General features: G+C 39.9%; 1 protein-coding gene across 3 annotated transcripts in view; it reads right to left on the bottom strand.

The window, feature by feature from the left end:
• Positions 1–12,339, bottom strand: part of zmat4a (zinc finger, matrin-type 4a) — a 140,523-nt gene that overhangs the window by 5,374 nt on the left and 122,810 nt on the right. The gene's annotated exons all lie outside the window — the stretch shown is intronic.

Below are 12,339 nucleotides of genomic sequence, written 5' to 3'. Positions count from 1 at the left end.
TCTCCCTCTCTCATCCCATTCCTCGTAATGGCTGATTTCAGGTGCTTGGGAACCAATCACATCGCGCCAGGATCTCATACTGCCAATCAAGTTGTCGCAGTCATACTTCTGTTCTCCTCTCTCCCGTTGTCAGCTGTCATTTCAGTGCGGTTGCTGCAACTCTCCTCCACCCCTTTCACCTCCTGTCTTCATATCCAGTCAGGCTGAGCTCATCACTCTCTTCACATCCAGATCTCCAGCTTCTCCTCTTCCTATCTCCAGGACCACCACCACTGTCTAGACCCCAGGGGTTTCCTATATTTTGCACAGCCTCAGCCCCTAATCACATATGATGACATCACAATGGGGTCTAACCGCAAATTACTGTCATATCTCTCACTTTTCCTCTCTTTGCACATGGCAATAGAAGTTTTGTCTCTCTTGATTGAAATAGGAATAATGATTGTTCTGATCAACAGAGGAAGTGGTGTGACATTGTTGATTACAAAGTCGAGGAGGTCTGAGTGGTTGGGTGGGTGAACATAAAGTACATAAAGTACATAAACTCCCACTAACTCTTTGCCTCTACGCTTAAAGAACGGTTTTATCTTCACAAGGGTGATGTTCGTTTTGGAAGTCACTAACGAATGATGTCGTTCTGCCAATACGGGTGTAACATCAGAAAACACTTGTGTGTTGTTCCGGAGTGCGACTTCAGTCTTTTATGATTTAATTTGGAGGACTTTTTGAAATTTCACTTGAATTTCAAGAACAACACAGTGTTTTGTTTCAGGATGAGCTGTACAAAGCTGTCACATTGCTGCAGTGTAACACAGAATCAAAAAACAAGACACAGTCGCAGTTGAGCAGTTTCCTGTCCAGGGAGCAACGTTTGTTTATTTGGGTGTTTACAAATTCTTTAGGCTTGTTACAATAATTTGGGCTGCTTTCTGTACAGTGAGGGTGCTTTTCCGTTAGTCCCTCTCTTGTTTGACACTAGCAGGACTCTATTCTGCAGTATAAAGTGCTGCAGTTGAGTGGCTGCATAAATCAGCAAAACATATCACTCCATGAAATGAATAACCCCCCCAGAAAAAAAGAAAGTCGCCCATTAGTTTTAAGACTCAGTTACAGTTGAAAAATAAAGTAACGGGACACTTAGTGGTGATTCGTTTTGGCAGTTTTATTCAGAGCAGTGATCGATAATTCTTAAAAGACTACCTGGAGCTAAAGTACAATTATACATATCAGCAATAGGCTGATTGCATAATCAATAAAGTTGAGATGAAGAGATCTGCAGCAGGTTGATTAAAAAAATCCTTATTCCTCTGTGTTTTCAAGATTTTCAACAAAGCCCTCTTCTTCTTCTTTTTAACTTCTGACACCAGTGTCAAAAGGTTGCCATCTAATCCCTGTTCCTGTGTGATTGAATAGGTGAGTGGAAGCGTTTCATATACTGGTCCAGCAGCCAACCAACAGATGGTCTCATCTTACAAGTTCATCACCGCACAACTGCTGTCCTCATCTCTTGTCGGCTGGCAGTACTGATACACTCTCAGGCTCAATCACTCAACCCACTGAGGACTGAGTCAACTGTCTATCTCACAGACAGTATAAACAGCACCACCAGCGCACCCGTGGTTTAATAGCACAGATGGAAATAAACCGGGAGGAAGCCCGCAGTTTGCCCCTGTGGGGATACACGGTGACCGGGGGTGGAAACACGACAGATTGGCAGTTAGCATTGTTTTCGCTGCTTTATTTGTACTGCACATAATCAATGCAGCCTCCTCTGTCAGTGCAATGGGAATTGCATGTTGTCTTCAGGTGAACTAAGCAGAGTAATCACAGTCCGCTCTGTAAAAGGAACATCCCGCTGAGCGTGTCCCGCGAGGACAAAACAGCCACAACACAACAACCTGTCAACAGCCTGCTCATTTTACTGGAGAGTTTAATGTAGCAGAACGCACCAATGCAGCAGAATATACAATCACACAAAACGCTTTGACGTACTGTGCTGAGCAGATTTTCTCACCCTAACCTTGAAGAAAATACTCAATGCTTTTGAGCAACTGTCATAAAAATTTTTACAAAAATGCAGGTGTTAGGAACCAAAGACTGGCTCCAGTATCATTGAGCACGGGGGGCATAACAAGGGAAAACATGGCATTTCATTCCACTTTTATTGACTTTATTCTGCACAGCTTCCTGCTTTAAATGCAGATGTAGCCAGGAGGAATAAAGTCAATAAAACTGAATAGAAACTTTACAATCCTGTTTTTATCTTTCTGTTTTCTAAAAGAAAACTTCCTGGCACGTGTGAGTTGCTGAAGACTAAAGCCATGGCAACAGTTTCGCCACAGGGTAAACTGAACTTTTTGGCATCTCACTTCTGTTGTATGAATATCTCACAGATTGTCAAACTATCAAAGGAAACAAAAAGCAAGTGCTGTGTGTTGTAATCTGAGTTCAGTGATAGGGTGAAGATGCACTGAGGAGCACAGAGCTGTTTTCAGACGTGTATGCAAATGGATTCTTCTCCAACCAGCAAACATTTCAGCATTTTTCAGTTTTCAGCATTTTCTGACTGGATTCATGTGTTTCTCATTTTAAATTATTCATAAATGTGTGCACAAGCTTAAATGTGCATAAATCAGTCATAAAGATGTGATGGTAAGTTGATGTTTGAGCCTCATTAATGTCTATACTTTATAGTTAAAGCTGCACTCATCAATATTTTCATATGAACAACTGATCAAATGGTTGTGTGAAATGTGAAAAGAGTCGTTCCTAGTGACAAACCCACTCAGCCCTGCACTTTTCTCAGATTTATGGAGCTTTTTAACTTATTTCAGCTCATTGTTTTGGTTTCATTACTCACAACTTTACTGTTGTGGTTCACTCTCCCCCGTCTTATCAACCTATAATTTCCAGCAGAATTTGGCAGCTGGACACTTGCTCCGACATGATTTTCTTTCCTCACAGCTTGTAACATTAAAGGTTCATATTCCATATTATGTAAAGTGAGATTTCCACATACACACATTCACTCCCCTCTCCCCTTAAACCTCAGCATGCTTGTCTATAACTGACTTAAGCAATGAAGATACATCCTGACAAAGGTAAGATGCAAGGCAGCTAATGAGAACTGCAATGAAGACATAATACATTATGTCCTGTGCCGAACAGTGGAACATTAAAGTTAAACTCCACCAGGTTGGTTTATATACAGCTAAGAAAATGGATTAAAGGTCCCATGTGGTATAAATTTCCATGTGTTTTTAATCATAAAGCAGGTCTAGGTTCTATATCAACACTGAAAGTATCAAAGCGCTCCATCCAAAAAGAAACACACACAGCCTGTAAACGAGCCATCAGGACTTCTGTAACTTTGTGATGTCACAACAAAGCAGTCACTGCTCTCAGTCATGTCCCAAGCCCCACCCACCTGGACCCACCATCCAACCTTGCAGGATTTGGTTTCTCTGAGTGTTTACCTGAAATCTTTTTATTCGATCATTCAGAAAATAGTCAGCCAATCAGAAGAGAGGCTCAGAGCCTGTTGTTACTAGGGCTCCAGAGAGAAGCCTGAGAGAGGAGATGTAAACTACATTGAGGAAATATATCTTCCTATGGATCAAAACTCCAAATAAAACACAGGAAGTCTAAAATATGGGTCCTTTAAACTACATGTTTTAGACAAAGTGTATGAGTTTTAAAAGAATCCTGATTTCAGCACAACAATGAAAGATTTGACATTCTAGGTGTTCCTTTTACAACACTGAATATTTATCACAATAAATGTCACACATGGACATTTTTTCTCCACTGTCATTATAATGGAAATTGAGAGTAGACTGGTGGGATATTAAAATGAACAGGTATTGGAGGACAACGTCTCCAGAGCAGAAAAATAGAATCAACCTTAAGACCTCTGGGAAAAAAGCCTTAAATGGAGAGGAAAAAATGTAAATTCTCAGCATGCAAATACCAGTAATGGCCTGCTTCCATTTTGTACTCTGCTTTAATTTGAGGTGCTCTACATTCCCGGTGTCATTCATATGTATGAATATACACTCGATCAAATGCTTTACATTGCTGTAAAATCTGTCTTAATTATAGCACATTTAGGATTAGGTGGATTCTCCTCTTCTCACAAATCCCCAGATGAAACATACAGCAAAACGATCTCATTCAGAGACTGTATTTTACACTTCAAGGCATTTTACACCACTTCTTGTGACATGAAATCATATTTAATTTCATATGATGCAGCTGGCAAAACCTCAGTCGTCACACATTTCATCCAGTTCACTGTCACAGCCAACAGCTGCATTACAAGCCACCTTTGAGACCTGTGCGCATGTTCTTCTTGTTTGTGTGGTTAACTTGGTCTGTAGATGAGGCTGCCTGGTAAAGAGCAGGTCAGAGGTTCGATCCCTACAGCAGTCGGTGTGTTTATCCTTGTTCATCAGACGCACATCACTCTGTTCCTGTCTCAAATCTTGACTTGCAGATTGTGTTATTTGCTCAGCAGTCCCAGGCCTGTGTTTCTGTACTTGTGTGACTCTCAAAGTATTTTGCTGGCTTCAAATGCAAATGCAATGATTGACTGTGGCATACATGATCTGTACTGTGACAGTTTTATAGTTCTGCATGTGTGTCATTTCATGTTGGATTCACTTGAGACAGAAATGGCCCTTAGCAAAAGCTTGTAACAGAATCTTTTTTGCAAAATCTTTTTGCCAAGATGTGACCTTTCCTAAGGCTTTTGTTGATGTTGCTCTTATTCATTGTGGGTCAGTAAGACAAATTCTTCTACTCCAAGTGGGTCGGGACCTGAATCTGTGACCCCATTTACACGTAGTCGTTTCATGTGTATTGAACAGATTGGATTTCTCTCTGATCTCAAAAAAGGCAAAAAAAAAAAAACGAAAAAAGCATCCAATACAGACTGGAATCAGGCTGTTCAACCCACCTCCAGAGGAGGTTAAGGACCCATTCCAACCAGATGTTGACGGTGTGAAAAATCCGTCTCTCCAAGACTTGTGTAGACTCTTGTAGTGTAACTATGTCAGTAAGCAGTCCAACCAAATATATACCCACTATCTGATTCTTAATACAGCCATGGTCTGTGTTCTGACTATGATAACAGCAGTTGAAGTAGCACTAAGATTACACAGAAATTAGCCGTTGTTCTCTGTGTCGTTAAAGGACAAAAATGGCTTCAGTCATTTCTATATATAAGCTACGCTCAAATACAAGAGACATCCAGCTTGAGCCGTGAGGATAAAACGTTTGCTTCACTCATAGTTCATGAATATGATTTATCTATTGTGTTTGTGGGAGCTGTTAGGTAATGGTAGCTAAAATGTTACTGTTGTAACTTAAGTGCTAATGCGCACAAGCTGATCTTTTTTTCTGGTTATTTAAAAGGTCCCGTATAGTATAATTGTAGATGTCCATGTCTTCTTTGATCATAGATAAGGTCTATGTTCTATATTAATACTGTGAAAGTATCAAAGCGCTCAGTCCACAGAGAAATTCAAGAGTATACTCGGAAACTGAGCCTTGCAGGATTTGGTTTCTCTGAGTTTTTACCTCAAATCTGCTATATTTTCATTCAATCACTCAGAAAACAGTCAGCCAATCAGAAGAGAGGCTCAGAGCCTCCTCTCTCCTGATTGGCTCACCGACCTGTTGTTACTACAGCTCCAGAGAGAAGCCTGAGAGAGGAGATGTAAAACTACACTTAGATGTTTTTTAGTTATTAAAACTACAAATATATCTTTTTATCGATCAACACTTTGAAATAAAATACGGGACCTTTAAGATACCACAACAGCTGCAGGTGCATCGCAACCTCCCTCTAGACCGGAGGAGAGTCAACCCAGATTTGTATGTAGCCTTAAGTGTAAATGAAAGTGTCATAAACCTCTTGTAGACATTATTCAGATATCAGACACTTGAAATGACAAATGTAAATGAGACCTATATCTACTGCATTTGAACAGCCTTGACAGGAAACTGTACACATTTAACCCTGTTGCATGAGTGCTGTGACTCGTCACATCAACCACCTCTGGATGGCAGTTAGAGGAAGTATTTCTTATTTAATAAACTCATCTCCAGCTCAGCGTGAGGTCTCTCACATTACTGATGAGCACTTTGCATAGATTAATGAGTCAAGTGTGAGCAATGAGAAAAACATCCTAAGGGCCTCTTGGTGGCAAGTGCAGATTCAGAACTCAGAAAAGAGCTTTTTTGTCTGAGTATGTGAAATCTTTGCTGCTGTTTACCTTCCTCTCCATCAAAATGTCACCACTCAAATGTGTAGCCCCCCATAGTGACAGCAGGGGAGCCTCTGGGGATGATACATGGCCTCAAGCCCAGCCTTTAAATCCTACTAGCACTGTGCCACCCCGCACACACACACGCAGACACACACACACACACACACACACACACACACACACACACACACACACACACACACACACACACACACACACACACACACACACACACACACACACACACACACACACACACACACACACACAGATTTAAAGTAAAGAGCAATTTTTTTTCAAAGCTACTGTATATCAAGGCTCCCAGCTTTCCTCTTAAGGCAAAGAAGGGTCTCATAAGTAATTCACCATGCAGTCGGTGTGGGTTACACAGCTGCACGACCTCCAGTGGCCCAGAGGAACCATACCACCTGAGTGCATCAACTCCTCCAACAAGGCTACTCTGCAACTTATGTATTCCTGTGGCATGTGACAAATTGTGTCAGCACATTACTCTAGTGAAGCATTTTTCATGCATAATTCATCCTGGAGCCTACATTCCACATGGACATTTCCAAATCCCTTTGAAGTTAATTCCCTCTTCGTGATAAACAGAACTTGCTCACGCTGGCTGTGTTGCAGCTTATGATTGTCTGTGTTGTCTGTGCTGAAGGAAGTCACCTGTCCGGAATGATTTTACTGTACAATACTGGAGCGCGGGCCAGATTTACATCTAATAATCTACCATGCAAAAAGCAGAAAAAGCTTTCAGAGTACTTTGGTGTTTGCACATCCAAGGGAAATTTCCAGTTTTACAGTAGAAACACACATACATTCACGCACACACACACACACACCAAATGATAAATTACTGGGGGACATCTCAGAAGATTCTGAAGCTTCTTTCTACAGCACAAAAAGTGACTTGAACTGCTTGAAAAAAAAAAAAAAAAAAAAAATATATATATATATATATATATATATACATACATACATATATAAATATATATATTCTTTTTTTTCCCACTGCACTGAAGATGCATGCTTGAGAAGACTCCTACACAGGCACATTTACATCTAATGCATCCTATGTTTTAGTCCGGACTGGCGGAGAGGAATGGGCCATTAGTACCTTTCTGAATATCTGATCCATCCAATAGTAACACTGTAAAAGTGGTGAGTGCTATTAGAATATATATTACACATATTATATCAGACATGGCCCTAACTAGTTTTGTTTTTGATTACACTGAGCAAATGAGATTTTTATCAAGAAGCAATCATCCATCCGGTTCATTGTGGCTGCAGCACATTACTGCGATACTTAAATTTGCTTTCTAATCATTACATTTTAGAGTGGAATTATATTTAGTGGTGCGTGCTATGAAGTTGTCAACTTGTGGTAATAATGAAAAACTGCTGCTAAGTCACATCTGATATCATTGAAACTGATCCTGTTGACAGCTCTGTCTTTTAGCAGCCGAGCTTACGTTATAATTGCTGCTCCTCAGCCCTCAATGTGTTGAGCTCCTGATGAAGGTGACTGGGAAATTGTAACCTAAAAGTAGAATGTATGTTGCTTATGAAGCTGTACATTATACTCTTGTAAGCTATATAATTCAGAAGGAATAATTCCACAACATTATTTTGGACTTTTGCAGAATTTAGTTTTATCATCATAAAAAAATAATCTTTTCATTATAATTTACAGCCCTATAACTGTTATTTTTATTTCCATATTTATGTGTAATATTTAAGATGCTTAATCATGTCTAAAAGTAGTTTTCTTTCCCCTGTCTTTCCTTTATGGGGGCAGTTATGTGTGCAACAGTCACACAGTAATGCGCAGCCACAGAGTAGGGAGTCCTCGGTGGACCCTGAGAGAATGAAGTTGGGTGTTTGCTGTCTTGCTGTGTTGGTTTCAATTACGTGTTTACATACAGTCTATGGTTTACGGAGAAATTGTAGCCCGCTTATTATCCACAGCCCAGAGTGAATAAAGAATGCTACCTGCCATGAAATCAGGGGGACATTCGAGAATAAACACAATGTTATTAAGTCATCAGCAAAAGTATTGGATAAAATCACAATTTTACCATCTCTCGGTTCTATGCCTCTGCCAACCAGCTAAGTTGCAGGAAATATGGTCACAATCTGTCCTTCCTGAATTACAGCCATTTGAATAATGGCCAGAAGTGTTTTTGCAGAGCATCATGATGTCACAGTGAAGTTGAACTTTGACCATTTGGATATAAAATGTCATCACTTCATTTTATCCTTAAAGACATTTGACTTAAATTGTGTCATAATTAGTCAATGAATATGTATGTTATGGCCTGAAAATGTGTTTTGTGAGGTCACAGTGACCTTTGATGTTTGACCACCAAAACCTAATCACTTCATCCTTGAATCAAAGTGAACATTTGTGCCAAATTTCAAGGCGTGACTGAGACATCGTGTTCATGTGAATGGGATGTACGTACGTATGGACATTAGTCTCACGTGACCAGCCTTTTCGTGCAAGTTCTGACCATGTGAGAGACAAAAACACTGCAGATGCAGCTTCACTGAAGGCACTGGTCTAAAGGCAGATGTGTAGTTGCATTTTCAAAGACAGCAAAGAGCTGGACAAAAGCAAAGCCATAAGATGTGCAAGAAGAAGCCCATAGAAGAAGAAGCTGTGTACCTGCTTGTACACACTGTACCCTGAGAACCGAGGTACGTTAGCAACCCCCATAACTTGTATTATTTCTTGAGATGCATGTCTAAATGTTGGTCATGTTAAATAAAAACAACATTAATGTAACTGCTTTGTGGTTCATGGTTAAATATTAATATTATTGGTAATGCAACAATTTAGGGATGATTTACAACATTAGTTGTCTGAGAATCTCGTTCATGTCCAAACAAAATGGGTGTTGTAACTGAAGTATCTCTAAATGAATCGATATTGAATTGAATCTTTTTCAGTTTCATCCACTAGTTGTTCATTCATATTTCAGTCTGAATTGACATTGATCGTAAATGATTTTACAGGGGACAATCAGGCGCATGGAGGTTGTAATGATGGAACACTTTATGTTTTTAGTTTAGTCTTCGTCACCATGCCGCACTCTGGCTCATATCCTGTGCATCTATACATATGGGCTGGCCTTCTTCAACAGCGAGAGGTTTCCAATAATGTAACTCACAGAACAAAGTGAATATGTGATTACCCTCTGGTGAATGACGGGGAATTAAATGAACGAGGGTTGGCATCTCACCTAGCATCAGTATCAGCAAGCCCCAGGGAGAGTATGAGCAGAAGAAAGAGGGAGAAAGAGAGGAAGAAAGCAGGTGAACTGACAGGCGCTTGCCCCACTTGGAGGATGACGATTGTCTGCTCTGTAGCCAGCTGGGTCCCTGAGTTATCTCTCTGCGCACAGGGGAATTAATTAGGGGCTTGATGATCGGGGAAATGAGACTGAATAATAAAAAGCATGACGATCTCTCTGTGTGCCGTTGCTTTTTTTGTCCTTCCCACCCTGTGATGACTGTCATGCCTGGGAGCCGCTCTTGTCATCAATACCCACCTACCTCGTACACATAGAGTGGTTTGTAAAAATCCCTCTGCTGAGCAGCTAATGGGCACAAGGTGTAAAAATGGCCTGGCACTTCATAGAGCTCCCGCGGTGCATTGCTGTAAATCACAGAGCCATTACATGGGAGATGAGTGCTGGGAAAATATGGGCACTGAAAATCCCCCCCGCCTCAGCCCCGGCTGTTTACTGCTTCAGCACACAAAGCACTGTACATACTCGATATTTAAGCGTCCAGCACCCTCACAACCACAGGTGCTCCAAGTCATTTCCCACAGCTTCTTCTCACTGATGAGATCATTTCAAAACACCATCTCTCCAAGCCTCTTTGATTTTCTTTCCATTTTCTATGTTGGATGAAGTTGTCAGCTGAAGATCATCAGTCTATAACTCACAGGAACAGATCTATAGCATTTCTCTGGTCAAGCACTTGCAATGGTCTGCATTTTTCTTGCAGGGACAATTATATCATAATGAATCATAAATATGCACAGTATATCTCAAATATCATAATAAGCAGCTCCTGGCACAGAGACTAAAACTAAAAATTATAATAATAATGCACTTGGCTGTTTCATCAGTTCATGAAGTGTAAATAATACATTGTAGATATTAGGCAGTGAAAACACATTCGACATCTAGATGATGAATTCATTTGTACAGAACTTCGTACAGATGGAAAGCCTTCACTTGTTTTCATTATGTTGATGAATAAGTCCATTTTTTCAAAAGGAAGTTTCCAGTTTATTAGGTACACCTAGCTAACATTAATATAGTCCACAGCCCCACTGGGACATGATGGTCAATGGTTACACTGCAAACAGGATGTGCTAATAACTAAGTCAGTATTCTTTTATTAGTATTGATGTCTTACTGATTGTATGCATTCTATGAAATCTATTTTTTTTTTTTTAAGTTTTTGTTTTTGGCGCCACGATGTGCCCCATGAAACCCGTCTTTCACTTATTTTAATTATTCACTTCATCTGTTATTAGTTCATTAGTTTATTATTATTCCATCTCATTTTGTTTTTATGTTCATTTTATGTCTCTTCATGTGATGCACTTGGTGCATGTTATTTCTTTGTTTGAAGCACTTTGAGCAGCACTTCTTGTATGAAAGGTGCTATACAAATAAAGTTTATTATTATTATTATTATCATTATTATTATTGCTATTTTATTGGTGCAAGTTTGCCAAAATGTAAACAGATTTAAAAAAAGAAAAGAAAAGAAAAAAAGAACACATTCTATATTGTGTCCACCCCATTTACATCAGTGACAGTAGGCTAAATAACAGAAACACCTCTCTATATAATTAAATACAGTTCAACAGCAGCAGGAACTGCAGCCATCAAACAACAACCAAAACTAAGAATGGATGTGAGCAGTTTATACAAGAAATACCACATTTATCAGCTGTTTGAGTCCAGCTTTCTGTTGCTGAAGTTACTATCAGTGGTAAACACGGGTTCCATAACTCCTGAGAGTGCTACAGCGTTTGTAAAGCCTAGTATAACTGAAAAGAACCCTAACCCTGAAACTGAAGGCGGGAGGGATGATCCTGCAGCATGTTTGACTCTCATGCCTCCAGCCTGAAGTTCACACTGGATGTGATTTAATACAGTCTGGTGTTTACGTGCGCTAACACATTTTCATTGGAACTGCTCAGTGACGTATGCTCAACATCTTTTTATCATGTAGTCCAACAATTTAGAGTAACTCAGGTCTCCACGCATTTACGTCAAGACGCAGAAAGAACACAGCCAGAAAATAGTCAGGTTAAATTTACATGGTACAATTTTTCTTTTGACTGGTTTCTGAAAAGGTTTTGACTGCCTCTCCGCAACTGATTAAAGTTTCAGTCGGTCTGTTTATTTCTGATTGAAGTGTTTATGGTTTGGACTTTTAAGCTGATTATAACCGGAATATTAGAATAATAGGCTCCCTGTAAATGCTCGGCTAATGTATTGTAATGTACTTTAGTTGCCTAATGTTTACTCCGAAAGGTCATTTGCCACAACTACAATCTATCCCGTATCTTACCCTTGCTGCCATGTGCAGATATTGTAAAAAGCGAGAATTAAAAAAAAAAAAAACATTGGTATTACACAGTGAAAACATTCAACATAAACAGGGGTTTTGCAGAATGGTCCAGTGTCGTCATTCCTGTCTAATATTTAAGGGTTGGTTTGTATTTGAGTCCACTACAACACATGACAGACAAATGGCAAAACAATGCTGGTTCGGGTTCAAATATTCATGCGTGACTTCAATAATTCCTTTCAAAATGTGCCTGAGGAGCCACATTTCTCTGTGACATGCGACTGCCTTGGCCCCGTTCTGATGTATTTGGTCTTGAAATGCAAATTTTGTCGGAGGTGGACTTTCAAATGCGCCACAGTATATTGGTTGATTGATGCTCTCAGATGCCCCAGTGGCCATTAAGCTTCCACGTCTAAATAAGCAGCAGAGATTGGAGGTTCTCTACAGC

This window comes from Seriola aureovittata, chromosome 5, assembly GCF_021018895.1.
Source record: "Seriola aureovittata isolate HTS-2021-v1 ecotype China chromosome 5, ASM2101889v1, whole genome shotgun sequence".
Taxonomy (NCBI): Eukaryota; Metazoa; Chordata; class Actinopteri; order Carangiformes; family Carangidae; genus Seriola; species Seriola aureovittata.
Note: the sequence above shows the minus strand (reverse complement) of the source record. Positions and strands in the feature narration are given on the sequence as shown.